Source organism: Dendrobates tinctorius, unplaced genomic scaffold, assembly GCF_039654945.1.
Source record: "Dendrobates tinctorius isolate UK_male_01 unplaced genomic scaffold, ASM3965494v1 ptg000272l, whole genome shotgun sequence".
NCBI classification, from domain to species: Eukaryota; Metazoa; Chordata; class Amphibia; order Anura; family Dendrobatidae; genus Dendrobates; species Dendrobates tinctorius.
The window spans coordinates 12,289,013-12,301,244 of NW_027361939.1; the positions used below are offsets into that span (position 1 = coordinate 12,289,013).

Below are 12,232 nucleotides of genomic sequence, written 5' to 3' on the forward strand. Positions count from 1 at the left end.
TGGTTACATTCATTGTGACGACCTTTGGCACAAGATTTAATTTTTTTTCATAGCTCAAATCACTCTCATCTGCCTCTTTATACAGCAAACGGGTCAAGAGAACCAGCATCCCATGTGTCATTTGGGTTCACAAATCCTTACTTATCAGAAACGTGTTAGAAATGAACAGGAAAGTTCTAAGTTTTTGACAAAATCTCTTCGGAAAAGAGGAGCCCGCTGCCCCGTGTGAGTATCGAACTCACGAACTTCAGAATATGAGACTGACGCGCTCGCTACTGACGGGTGTTTTTCAGACAAAAGTATTTCAGGTAGATTTTGCGCTTAGCTGTCAAACAGCTCAAATCACTCTCATCTGCCTCTTTATACAGCAAACGGGTCAAGAGAAACAGCAACCCATGTGTCCCATCTGTCATTTGGGTTCACAAATCCTTACTTATCAGAAACGTGTTAGAACTGAAAGGGAAAGTTCTAAGTTTTTGACAAAATCTCTTCGGAAAAGAGGAGCCTGCTGCCCCGTGTGAGGATCGAACTTACGACCTTCAGATTATGAGACTGACGCGGGTGTTTTTCAGACAAAAGTATTTCAGGTAGATTTTGCGCTTAGCTGTCAATCATTCTGAACACCAGCTTTTGGTTACATTCATTGTGACGACCTTTGGCACAAGATTTAATTTTTTTTCATAGCTCAAATCACTCTCATCTGCCTCTTTATACAGCAAACGGGTCAAGAGAACCAGCATCCCATGTGTCATTTGGGTTCACAAATCCTTACTTATCAGAAACGTGTTAGAAATGAACAGGAAAGTTCTAAGTTTTTGACAAAATCTCTTCGGAAAAGAGGAGCCCGCTGCCCCGTGTGAGTATCGAACTCACGACCTTCAGATTATGAGACTGACGCGCTACCTACTGCGCTAACGAGGTAAGATGCACGTGCCAATCTGCAGACGTTTCTTGTGCAAGCCCCCGAGCTGATTTTTTTCAATAGATACCTCAGTGTGTAGCTATCCATTCCCATATGGTCTAGCGGTTAGGATTCCTGGTTTTCACCCAGGCGGCCCGGGTTCGACTCCCGGTATGGGAACGCACCTTTTACTGTACTACTGCCAACAATCAAAGACAGAAATGTATTTTCCAGACAATAATATTTCAGGTAGATTTTGTACTTTGCAGTCAAAAATGCTGAACATCAGGGTATTTGTGGCTCTTACTGACCTTTAGCACAAGATTTCATTTTGTTTCATAGCTTAAACCATTCTCAACTACACCTTATTACTCCAAAGCGTCAAGGGACGCAACAATCCATGTGTTCTGTCTGTCACTAAGGCTCCTGTTTCCTTTCGAATCGGAAATGTTTCAGTGAGAAAGTTCTGAGTGGGTGACACAATATCCCAAGAAAAGGGGGGAGAATAGTTCCACGTGTGAGGAAAAAACCTCATGAACTTCAGATTACCAACTGACGTGCTAAGTACCATGCTCATGTGGCAACTTTTTTCTTTTGTGATGTAAAAGCTATTTAATCAGAGCAAAAACTTCTTTTTTTTTTTTTTTTTTTTTTTTTAAATTTATCTTGCTGCTTAGTGTATAACTTGTCCCACGTGGAAAAGTGGATAGGACCTAGTATCCCTGGTCGACTGGTTTACTTCCTGCTATGGGAGTGACACTCCTTTGGAACTAGTACACACATTCAAAAGCTGCCCCATGCCTTGTACGTGGAAACAGTTTAGGAACTAAATTGGTTATGTTTTGGTACTGAATCGGAAAAATCTGTGGCCCTGTAGCCAAGATGGAGACAGAATCGATTGAGAAAACGAGGGACCAGTACCCCGTCTAAGAATCGAACGTTCATCTTTCAGCTTATGAGACTGATTTGCTTACAACTGTGTTAACGAGGCAAGCTGCGCAAATAGAACTGCAGAAGTTGCTTGTGCCAAGTAGAAAACTTATTTTTTTTCAGATTGTCACTGATAAGACAGCACATCTTTTCCCATATGGTCTAGCGGTTAGGATTCCTGGTTCTCACCCAGGCGGCCCGGGTTCAACTCCCGGTATGGGAATGTACTTTTCTGTACTGCCACCAACATTCAAAGACAAAGGTGTTTTTCAGACAAAAGTATTTCAGGTAGAATTTGCGTTAAGCTGTCAAAAATTCTGAACGCCATCTTTTGGTCCGTTCGTTGTGATGAACTTTGGCACAAGATTTAATTTGGTTTCATAGCTCAAATCAATCTCAACTAGCCCCTTTTACAGCAAACGTGTCAAGAGAATCAACAACCCATGTGTCCTGTCTGTCATTTGGGTTCGCAAATTCTTACTTATCAGAAACATTTTAAATCTGAAAGGGAAAGTTCTAATTTGGTGACAAAATCTCTTCGGAAAAGAGGAGCCCGCTGCCCCGTGTGAGTATCGAACTCACGAACTTCAGAATATGAGACTGACGCGCTCGCTACTGACGGGTGTTTTTCAGACAAAAGTATTTCAGGTAGATTTTGCGCTTAGCTGTCAAACAGCTCAAATCACTCTCATCTGCCTCTTTATACAGCAAACGGGTCAAGAGAAACAGCAACCCATGTGTCCCATCTGTCATTTGGGTTCACAAATCCTTACTTATCAGAAACGTGTTAGAACTGAAAGGGAAAGTTCTAAGTTTTTGACAAAATCTCTTCGGAAAAGAGGAGCCTGCTGCCCCGTGTGAGGATCGAACTTACGACCTTCAGATTATGAGACTGACGCGGGTGTTTTTCAGACAAAAGTATTTCAGGTAGATTTTGCGCTTAGCTGTCAATCATTCTGAACACCAGCTTTTGGTTACATTCATTGTGACGACCTTTGGCACAAGATTTAATTTTTTTTCATAGCTCAAATCACTCTCATCTGCCTCTTTATACAGCAAACGGGTCAAGAGAACCAGCATCCCATGTGTCATTTGGGTTCACAAATCCTTACTTATCAGAAACGTGTTAGAAATGAACAGGAAAGTTCTAAGTTTTTGACAAAATCTCTTCGGAAAAGAGGAGCCCGCTGCCCCGTGTGAGTATCGAACTCACGACCTTCAGATTATGAGACTGACGCGCTACCTACTGCGCTAACGAGGTAAGATGCACGTGCCAATCTGCAGACGTTTCTTGTGCAAGCCCCCGAGCTGATTTTTTTCAATAGATACCTCAGTGTGTAGCTATCCATTCCCATATGGTCTAGCGGTTAGGATTCCTGGTTTTCACCCAGGCGGCCCGGGTTCGACTCCCGGTATGGGAACGCACCCTTTACTGCCAACAATCAAAGACAGAAATGTATTTTCCAGACAATAATATTTCAGGTAGATTTTGTACTTTGCAGTCAAAAATGCTGAACATCAGGGTATTTGTGGCTCTTACTGACCTTTAGCACAAGATTTCATTTTGTTTCATAGCTTAAACCATTCTCAACTACACCTTATTACTCCAAAGCGTCAAGGGACGCAACAATCCATGTGTTCTGTCTGTCACTAAGGCTCCTGTTTCCTTTCGAATCGGAAATGTTTCAGTGAGAAAGTTCTGAGTGGGTGACACAATATCCCAAGAAAAGGGGGGAGAATAGTTCCACGTGTGAGGAAAAAACCTCATGAACTTCAGATTACCAACTGACGTGCTAAGTACCATGCTCATGTGGCAACTTTTTTCTTTTGTGATGTAAAAGCTATTTAATCAGAGCAAAAACTTCTTTTTTTTTTTTTTTTTTTTTTTTAAATTTATCTTGCTGCTTAGTGTATAACTTGTCCCACGTGGAAAAGTGGATAGGACCTAGTATCCCTGGTCGACTGGTTTACTTCCTGCTATGGGAGTGACACTCCTTTGGAACTAGTACACACATTCAAAAGCTGCCCCATGCCTTGTACGTGGAAACAGTTTAGGAACTAAATTGGTTATGTTTTGGTACTGAATCGGAAAAATCTGTGGCCCTGTAGCCAAGATGGAGACAGAATCGATTGAGAAAACGAGGGACCAGTACCCCGTCTAAGAATCGAACGTTCATCTTTCAGCTTATGAGACTGATTTGCTTACAACTGTGTTAACGAGGCAAGCTGCGCAAATAGAACTGCAGAAGTTGCTTGTGCCAAGTAGAAAACTTATTTTTTTTCAGATTGTCACTGATAAGACAGAACATCTTATCCCATATGGTCTAGCGGTTAGGATTCCTGGTTCTCACCCAGGCGGGCCGGGTTCAACTCCCGGTATGGGAATGTACTTTTTCTGTACTGCCACCAACATTCAAAGACAAAGGTGTTTTTCAGACAAAAGTATTTCAGGTAGAATTTGCGTTAAGCTGTCGAAAATTCTGAACGCCATCTTTTGGTCCGTTCGTTGTGATGAACTTTGGCACAAGATTTAATTTGGTTTCATAGCTCAAATCAATCTCAACTAGCCCCTTTTACAGCAAACGTGTCAAGAGAATCAACAACCCATGTGTCCTGTCTGTCATTTGGGTTCGCAAATTCTTACTTATCAGAAACATTTTAAATCTGAAAGGGAAAGTTCTAATTTGGTGACAGAATCTCTTCAGAAAAGAGGGTACCGCTTCCCCATGTGAGGATCGAACTCACGAACTTCAGAATATGAGACTGACGCGCTCGCTACTGACGGGTGTTTTTCAGACAAAAGTATTTCAGGTAGATTTTGCGCTTAGCTGTCAAACAGCTCAAATCACTCTCATCTGCCTCTTTATACAGCAAACGGGTCAAGAGAAACAGCAACCCATGTGTCCCATCTGTCATTTGGGTTCACAAATCCTTACTTATCAGAAACGTGTTAGAACTGAAAGGGAAAGTTCTAAGTTTTTGACAAAATCTCTTCGGAAAAGAGGAGCCTGCTGCCCCGTGTGAGGATCGAACTCACGACCTTCAGATTATGAGACTGACGCGGGTGTTTTTCAGACAAAAGTATTTCAGGTAGATTTTGCGCTTAGCTGTCAATCATTCTGAACACCAGCTTTTGGTTACATTCATTGTGACGACCTTTGGCACAAAATTTAATTTTTTTTCATAGCTCAAATCACTCTCATCTGCCTCTTTATACAGCAAATGGGTCAAGAGAACCAGCATCCCATGTGTCATTTGGGTTCACAAATCCTTACTTATCAGAAACGTGTTAGAAATGAACAGGAAAGTTCTAAGTTTTTGACAAAATCTCTTCGGAAAAGAGGAGCCCGCTGCCCCGTGTGAGTATCGAACTCACGAACTTCAGAATATGAGACTGACGCGCTCGCTACTGACGGGTGTTTTTCAGACAAAAGTATTTCAGGTAGATTTTGCGCTTAGCTGTCAAACAGCTCAAATCACTCTCATCTGCCTCTTTATACAGCAAACGGGTCAAGAGAAACAGCAACCCATGTGTCCCATCTGTCATTTGGGTTCACAAATCCTTACTTATCAGAAACGTGTTAGAACTGAAAGGGAAAGTTCTAAGTTTTTGACAAAATCTCTTCGGAAAAGAGGAGCCTGCTGCCCCGTGTGAGGATCGAACTTACGACCTTCAGATTATGAGACTGACGCGGGTGTTTTTCAGACAAAAGTATTTCAGGTAGATTTTGCGCTTAGCTGTCAATCATTCTGAACACCAGCTTTTGGTTACATTCATTGTGACGACCTTTGGCACAAGATTTAATTTTTTTTCATAGCTCAAATCACTCTCATCTGCCTCTTTATACAGCAAACGGGTCAAGAGAACCAGCATCCCATGTGTCATTTGGGTTCACAAATCCTTACTTATCAGAAACGTGTTAGAAATGAACAGGAAAGTTCTAAGTTTTTGACAAAATCTCTTCGGAAAAGAGGAGCCCGCTGCCCCGTGTGAGTATCGAACTCACGACCTTCAGATTATGAGACTGACGCGCTACCTACTGCGCTAACGAGGTAAGATGCACGTGCCAATCTGCAGACGTTTCTTGTGCAAGCCCCCGAGCTGATTTTTTTCAATAGATACCTCAGTGTGTAGCTATCCATTCCCATATGGTCTAGCGGTTAGGATTCCTGGTTTTCACCCAGGCGGCCCGGGTTCGACTCCCGGTATGGGAATGCACCTTTTACTGTACTACTGCCAACAATCAAAGACAGAAATGTATTTTCCAGACAATAATATTTCAGGTAGATTTTGTACTTTGCAGTCAAAAATGCTGAACATCAGGGTATTTGTGGCTCTTACTGACCTTTAGCACAAGATTTCATTTTGTTTCATAGCTTAAACCATTCTCAACTACACCTTATTACTCCAAAGCGTCAAGGGACGCAACAATCCATGTGTTCTGTCTGTCACTAAGGCTACTGTTTCCTTTCGAATCGGAAATGTTTCAGTGAGAAAGTTCTGAGTGGGTGACACAATATCCCAAGAAAAGGGGGGAGAATAGTTCCACGTGTGAGGAAAAAACCTCATGAACTTCAGATTACCAACTGACGTGCTAAGTACCATGCTCATGTGGCAACTTTTTTCTTTTGTGATGTAAAAGCTATTTAATCAGAGCAAAAACTTCTTTTTTTTTTTTTTTTAAATTTATCTTGCTGCTTAGTGTATAACTTGTCCCACGTGGAAAAGTGGATAGGACCTAGTATCCCTGGTCGACTGGTTTACTTCCTGCTATGGGAGTGACACTCCTTTGGAACTAGTACACACATTCAAAAGCTGCCCCATGCCTTGTACGTGGAAACAGTTTAGGAACTAAATTGGTTATGTTTTGGTACTGAATCGGAAAAATCTGTGGCCCTGTAGCCAAGATGGAGACAGAATCGATTGAGAAAACGAGGGACCAGTACCCCGTCTAAGAATCGAACGTTCATCTTTCAGCTTATGAGACTGATTTGCTTACAACTGTGTTAACGAGGCAAGCTGCGCAAATAGAACTGCAGAAGTTGCTTGTGCCAAGTAGAAAACTTATTTTTTTTCAGATTGTCACTGATAAGACAGCACATCTTTTCCCATATGGTCTAGCGGTTAGGATTCCTGGTTCTCACCCAGGCGGGCAGGGTTCAACTCCCTGTATGGGAATGTACTTTTCTGTACTGCCACCAACATTCAAAGACAAAGGTGTTTTTCAGACAAAAGTATTTCAGGTAGAATTTGCGTTAAGCTGTCGAAATTTCTCAACGCCATCTTTTGGTCCGTTCGTTGTGATGAACTTTGGCACAAGATTTAATTTGGTTTCATAGCTCAAATCAATCTCAACTAGCCCCTTTTACAGCAAACGTGTCAAGAGAATCAACAACCCATGTGTCCTGTCTGTCATTTGGGTTCGCAAATTCTTACTTATCAGAAACATTTTAAATCTGAAAGGGAAAGTTCTAATTTGGTGACAGAATCTCTTCAGAAAAGAGGGTACCGCTTCCCCATGTGAGGATCGAACTCACGAACTTCAGAATATGAGACTGACGCGCTCGCTACTGACGGGTGTTTTTCAGACAAAAGTATTTCAGGTAGATTTTGCGCTTAGCTGTCAAACAGCTTAAATCACTCTCATCTGCCTCTTTATACAGCAAACGGGTCAAGAGAAACAGCAACCCATGTGTCCCATCTGTCATTTGGGTTCACAAATCCTTACTTATCAGAAACGTGTTAGAACTGAAAGGGAAAGTTCTAAGTTTTTGACAAAATCTCTTCGGAAAAGAGGAGCCTGCTGCCCCGTGTGAGGATCGAACTTACGACCTTCAGATTATGAGACTGACGCGGGTGTTTTTCAGACAAAAGTATTTCAGGTAGATTTTGCGCTTAGCTGTCAATCATTCTGAACACCAGCTTTTGGTTACATTCATTGTGACGACCTTTGGCACAAGATTTAATTTTTTTTCATAGCTCAAATCACTCTCATCTGCCTCTTTATACAGCAAACGGGTCAAGAGAACCAGCATCCCATGTGTCATTTGGGTTCACAAATCCTTACTTATCAGAAACGTGTTAGAAATGAACAGGAAAGTTCTAAGTTTTTGACAAAATCTCTTCGGAAAAGAGGAGCCCGCTGCCCCGTGTGAGTATCGAACTCACGACCTTCAGATTATGAGACTGACGCGCTACCTACTGCGCTAACGAGGTAAGATGCACGTGCCAATCTGCAGACGTTTCTTGTGCAAGCCCCCGAGCTGATTTTTTTCAATAGATACCTCAGTGTGTAGCTATCCATTCCCATATGGTCTAGCGGTTAGGATTCCTGGTTTTCACCCAGGCGGCCCGGGTTCGACTACCGGTATGGGAACGCACCTTTTACTGTACTACTGCCAACAATCAAAGACAGAAATGTATTTTCCAGACAATAATATTTCAGGTAGATTTTGTACTTTGCAGTCAAAAATGCTGAACATCAGGGTATTTGTGGCTCTTACTGACCTTTAGCACAAGATTTCATTTTGTTTCATAGCTTAAACCATTCTCAACTACACCTTATTACTCCAAAGCGTCAAGGGACGCAACAATCCATGTGTTCTGTCTGTCACTAAGGCTCCTGTTTCCTTTCGAATCGGAAATGTTTCAGTGAGAAAGTTCTGAGTGGGTGACACAATATCCCAAGAAAAGGGGGGAGAATAGTTCCACGTGTGAGGAAAAAACCTCATGAACTTCAGATTACCAACTGACGTGCTAAGTACCATGCTCATGTGGCAACTTTTTTCTTTTGTGATGTAAAAGCTATTTAATCAGAGCAAAAACTTCTTTTTTTTTTTTTTTTTAAATTTATCTTGCTGCTTAGTGTATAACTTGTCCCACGTGGAAAAGTGGATAGGACCTAGTATCCCTGGTCGACTGGTTTACTTCCTGCTATGGGAGTGACACTCCTTTGGAACTAGTACACACATTCAAAAGCTGCCCCATGCCTTGTACGTGGAAACAGTTTAGGAACTAAATTGGTTATGTTTTGGTACTGAATCGGAAAAATCTGTGGCCCTGTAGCCAAGATGGAGACAGAATCGATTGAGAAAACGAGGGACCAGTACCCCGTCTAAGAATCGAACGTTCATCTTTCAGCTTATGAGACTGATTTGCTTACAACTGTGTTAACGAGGCAAGCTGCGCAAATAGAACTGCAGAAGTTGCTTGTGCCAAGTAGAAAACTTATTTTTTTTCAGATTGTCACTGATAAGACAGCACATCTTTTCCCATATGGTCTAGCGGTTAGGATTCCTGGTTCTCAGCCAGGCGGGCCGGGTTCAACTCCCGGTATGGGAATGTACTTTTCTGTACTGCCACCAACATTCAAAGACAAAGGTGTTTTTCAGACAAAAGTATTTCAGGTAGAATTTGCGTTAAGCTGTCGAAAATTCTGAACGCCATCTTTTGGTCCGTTCGTTGTGATGAACTTTGGCACAAGATTTAATTTGGTTTCATAGCTCAAATCAATCTCAACTAGCCCCTTTTACAGCAAACGTGTCAAGAGAATCAACAACCCATGTGTCCTGTCTGTCATTTGGGTTCGCAAATTCTTACTTATCAGAAACATTTTAAATCTGAAAGGGAAAGTTCTAATTTGGTGACAGAATCTCTTCAGAAAAGAGGGTACCGCTTCCCCATGTGAGGATCGAACTCACGAACTTCAGAATATGAGACTGACGCGCTCGCTACTGACGGGTGTTTTTCAGACAAAAGTATTTCAGGTAGATTTTGCGCTTAGCTGTCAAACAGCTCAAATCACTCTCATCTGCCTCTTTATACAGCAAACGGGTCAAGAGAAACAGCAACCCATGTGTCCCATCTGTCATTTGGGTTCACAAATCCTTACTTATCAGAAACGTGTTAGAACTGAAAGGGAAAGTTCTAAGTTTTTGACAAAATCTCTTCGGAAAAGAGGAGCCTGCTGCCCCGTGTGAGGATCGAACTCACGACCTTCAGATTATGAGACTGACGCGGGTGTTTTTCAGACAAAAGTATTTCAGGTAGATTTTGCGCTTAGCTGTCAATCATTCTGAACACCAGCTTTTGGTTACATTCATTGTGACGACCTTTGGCACAAGATTTAATTTTTTTTCATAGCTCAAATCACTCTCATCTGCCTCTTTATACAGCAAACGGGTCAAGAGAACCAGCATCCCATGTGTCATTTGGGTTCACAAATCCTTACTTATCAGAAACGTGTTAGAAATGAACAGGAAAGTTCTAAGTTTTTGACAAAATCTCTTCGGAAAAGAGGAGCCCGCTGCCCCGTGTGAGTATCGAACTCACGAACTTCAGAATATGAGACTGACGCGCTCGCTACTGACGGGTGTTTTTCAGACAAAAGTATTTCAGGTAGATTTTGCGCTTAGCTGTCAAACAGCTCAAATCACTCTCATCTGCCTCTTTATACAGCAAACGGGTCAAGAGAAACAGCAACCCATGTGTCCCATCTGTCATTTGGGTTCACAAATCCTTACTTATCAGAAACGTGTTAGAACTGAAAGGGAAAGTTCTAAGTTTTTGACAAAATCTCTTCGGAAAAGAGGAGCCTGCTGCCCCGTGTGAGGATCGAACTTACGACCTTCAGATTATGAGACTGACGCGGGTGTTTTTCAGACAAAAGTATTTCAGGTAGATTTTGCGCTTAGCTGTCAATCATTCTGAACACCAGCTTTTGGTTACATTCATTGTGACGACCTTTGGCACAAGATTTAATTTTTTTTCATAGCTCAAATCACTCTCATCTGCCTCTTTATACAGCAAACGGGTCAAGAGAACCAGCATCCCATGTGTCATTTGGGTTCACAAATCCTTACTTATCAGAAACGTGTTAGAAATGAACAGGAAAGTTCTAAGTTTTTGACAAAATCTCTTCGGAAAAGAGGAGCCCGCTGCCCCGTGTGAGTATCGAACTCACGACCTTCAGATTATGAGACTGACGCGCTACCTACTGCGCTAACGAGGTAAGATGCACATGCCAATCTGCAGATGTTTCTTGTGCAAGCCCCCGAGCTGATTTTTTTCAATAGATACCTCAGTGTGTAGCTATCCATTCCCATATGGTCTAGCGGTTAGGATTCCTGGTTTTCACCCAGGCGGCCCGGGTTCGACTCCCGGTATGGGAACGCACCTTTTACTGTACTACTGCCAACAATCAAAGACAGAAATGTATTTTCCAGACAATAATATTTCAGGTAGATTTTGTACTTTGCAGTCAAAAATGCTGAACATCAGGGTATTTGTGGCTCTTACTGACCTTTAGCACAAGATTTCATTTTGTTTCATAGCTTAAACCATTCTCAACTACACCTTATTACTCCAAAGCGTCAAGGGACGCAACAATCCATGTGTTCTGTCTGTCACTAAGGCTCCTGTTTCCTTTCGAATCGGAAATGTTTCAGTGAGAAAGTTCTGAGTGGGTGACACAATATCCCAAGAAAAGGGGGGAGAATAGTTCCACGTGTGAGGAAAAAACCTCATGAACTTCAGATTACCAACTGACGTGCTAAGTACCATGCTCATGTGGCAACTTTTTTCTTTTGTGATGTAAAAGCTATTTAATCAGAGCAAAAACTTCTTTTTTTTTTTTTTTTTTTTTTTTTAAATTTATCTTGCTGCTTAGTGTATAACTTGTCCCACGTGGAAAAGTGGATAGGACCTAGTATCCCTGGTCGACTGGTTTACTTCCTGCTATGGGAGTGACACTCCTTTGGAACTAGTACACACATTCAAAAGCTGCCCCATGCCTTGTACGTGGAAACAGTTTAGGAACTAAATTGGTTATGTTTTGGTACTGAATCGGAAAAATCTGTGGCCCTGTAGCCAAGATGGAGACAGAATCGATTGAGAAAACGAGGGACCAGTACCCCGTCTAAGAATCGAACGTTCATCTTTCAGCTTATGAGACTGATTTGCTTACAACTGTGTTAACGAGGCAAGCTGCGCAAATAGAACTGCAGAAGTTGCTTGTGCCAAGTAGAAAACTTATTTTTTTTCAGATTGTCACTGATAAGACAGCACATCTTTTCCCATATGGTCTAGCGGTTAGGATTCCTGGTTCTCAGCCAGGCGGGCCGGGTTCAACTCCCGGTATGGGAATGTACTTTTCTGTACTGCCACCAACATTCAAAGACAAAGGTGTTTTTCAGACAAAAGTATTTCAGGTAGAATTTGCGTTAAGCTGTCAAAAATTCTGAACGCCATCTTTTGGTCCGTTCGTTGTGATGAACTTTGGCACAAGATTTAATTTGGTTTCATAGCTCAAATCAATCTCAACTAGCCCCTTTTACAGCAAACGTGTCAAGAGAATCAACAACCCATGTGTCCTGTCTGTCATTTGGGTTCGCAAATTCTTA

The 12,232-nt window shown here is 42.0% G+C and overlaps 13 non-coding genes across 13 annotated transcripts; 8 read left to right on the forward strand and 5 right to left on the reverse strand.

Annotated features, from left to right (window-relative positions):
- Window positions 1-848: 848 nt before the first annotated feature.
- TRNAM-CAU (transfer RNA methionine (anticodon CAU)) lies at window positions 849-921 on the reverse strand. The gene has a single exon. It is a non-coding gene; the product is annotated as a tRNA-Met (tRNA).
- An 88-nt stretch (window positions 922-1,009) lies between these two features.
- Window positions 1,010-1,081, forward strand: TRNAE-UUC (transfer RNA glutamic acid (anticodon UUC)). Its single transcript has one exon. It is a non-coding gene; the product is annotated as a tRNA-Glu (tRNA).
- A 901-nt stretch (window positions 1,082-1,982) lies between these two features.
- On the forward strand, window positions 1,983-2,054 carry TRNAE-CUC (transfer RNA glutamic acid (anticodon CUC)). The gene has a single exon. It is a non-coding gene; the product is annotated as a tRNA-Glu (tRNA).
- A 965-nt stretch (window positions 2,055-3,019) lies between these two features.
- Window positions 3,020-3,092, reverse strand: TRNAM-CAU (transfer RNA methionine (anticodon CAU)). The gene has a single exon. It is a non-coding gene; the product is annotated as a tRNA-Met (tRNA).
- Window positions 3,093-3,180: 88 nt separating this feature from the next.
- Window positions 3,181-3,252, forward strand: TRNAE-UUC (transfer RNA glutamic acid (anticodon UUC)). The gene has a single exon. It is a non-coding gene; the product is annotated as a tRNA-Glu (tRNA).
- An 892-nt stretch (window positions 3,253-4,144) lies between these two features.
- Window positions 4,145-4,216, forward strand: TRNAE-CUC (transfer RNA glutamic acid (anticodon CUC)). Its single transcript has one exon. It is a non-coding gene; the product is annotated as a tRNA-Glu (tRNA).
- A 1,597-nt stretch (window positions 4,217-5,813) lies between these two features.
- TRNAM-CAU (transfer RNA methionine (anticodon CAU)) lies at window positions 5,814-5,886 on the reverse strand. The gene has a single exon. It is a non-coding gene; the product is annotated as a tRNA-Met (tRNA).
- Window positions 5,887-5,974: 88 nt separating this feature from the next.
- On the forward strand, window positions 5,975-6,046 carry TRNAE-UUC (transfer RNA glutamic acid (anticodon UUC)). Its single transcript has one exon. It is a non-coding gene; the product is annotated as a tRNA-Glu (tRNA).
- An 892-nt stretch (window positions 6,047-6,938) lies between these two features.
- On the forward strand, window positions 6,939-7,010 carry TRNAE-CUC (transfer RNA glutamic acid (anticodon CUC)). The gene has a single exon. It is a non-coding gene; the product is annotated as a tRNA-Glu (tRNA).
- Window positions 7,011-7,975: 965 nt separating this feature from the next.
- On the reverse strand, window positions 7,976-8,048 carry TRNAM-CAU (transfer RNA methionine (anticodon CAU)). The gene has a single exon. It is a non-coding gene; the product is annotated as a tRNA-Met (tRNA).
- An 88-nt stretch (window positions 8,049-8,136) lies between these two features.
- Window positions 8,137-8,208, forward strand: TRNAE-UUC (transfer RNA glutamic acid (anticodon UUC)). The gene has a single exon. It is a non-coding gene; the product is annotated as a tRNA-Glu (tRNA).
- A 2,561-nt stretch (window positions 8,209-10,769) lies between these two features.
- On the reverse strand, window positions 10,770-10,842 carry TRNAM-CAU (transfer RNA methionine (anticodon CAU)). The gene has a single exon. It is a non-coding gene; the product is annotated as a tRNA-Met (tRNA).
- An 88-nt stretch (window positions 10,843-10,930) lies between these two features.
- TRNAE-UUC (transfer RNA glutamic acid (anticodon UUC)) lies at window positions 10,931-11,002 on the forward strand. The gene has a single exon. It is a non-coding gene; the product is annotated as a tRNA-Glu (tRNA).
- The last annotated feature ends 1,230 nt before the right edge of the window (window positions 11,003-12,232 follow it).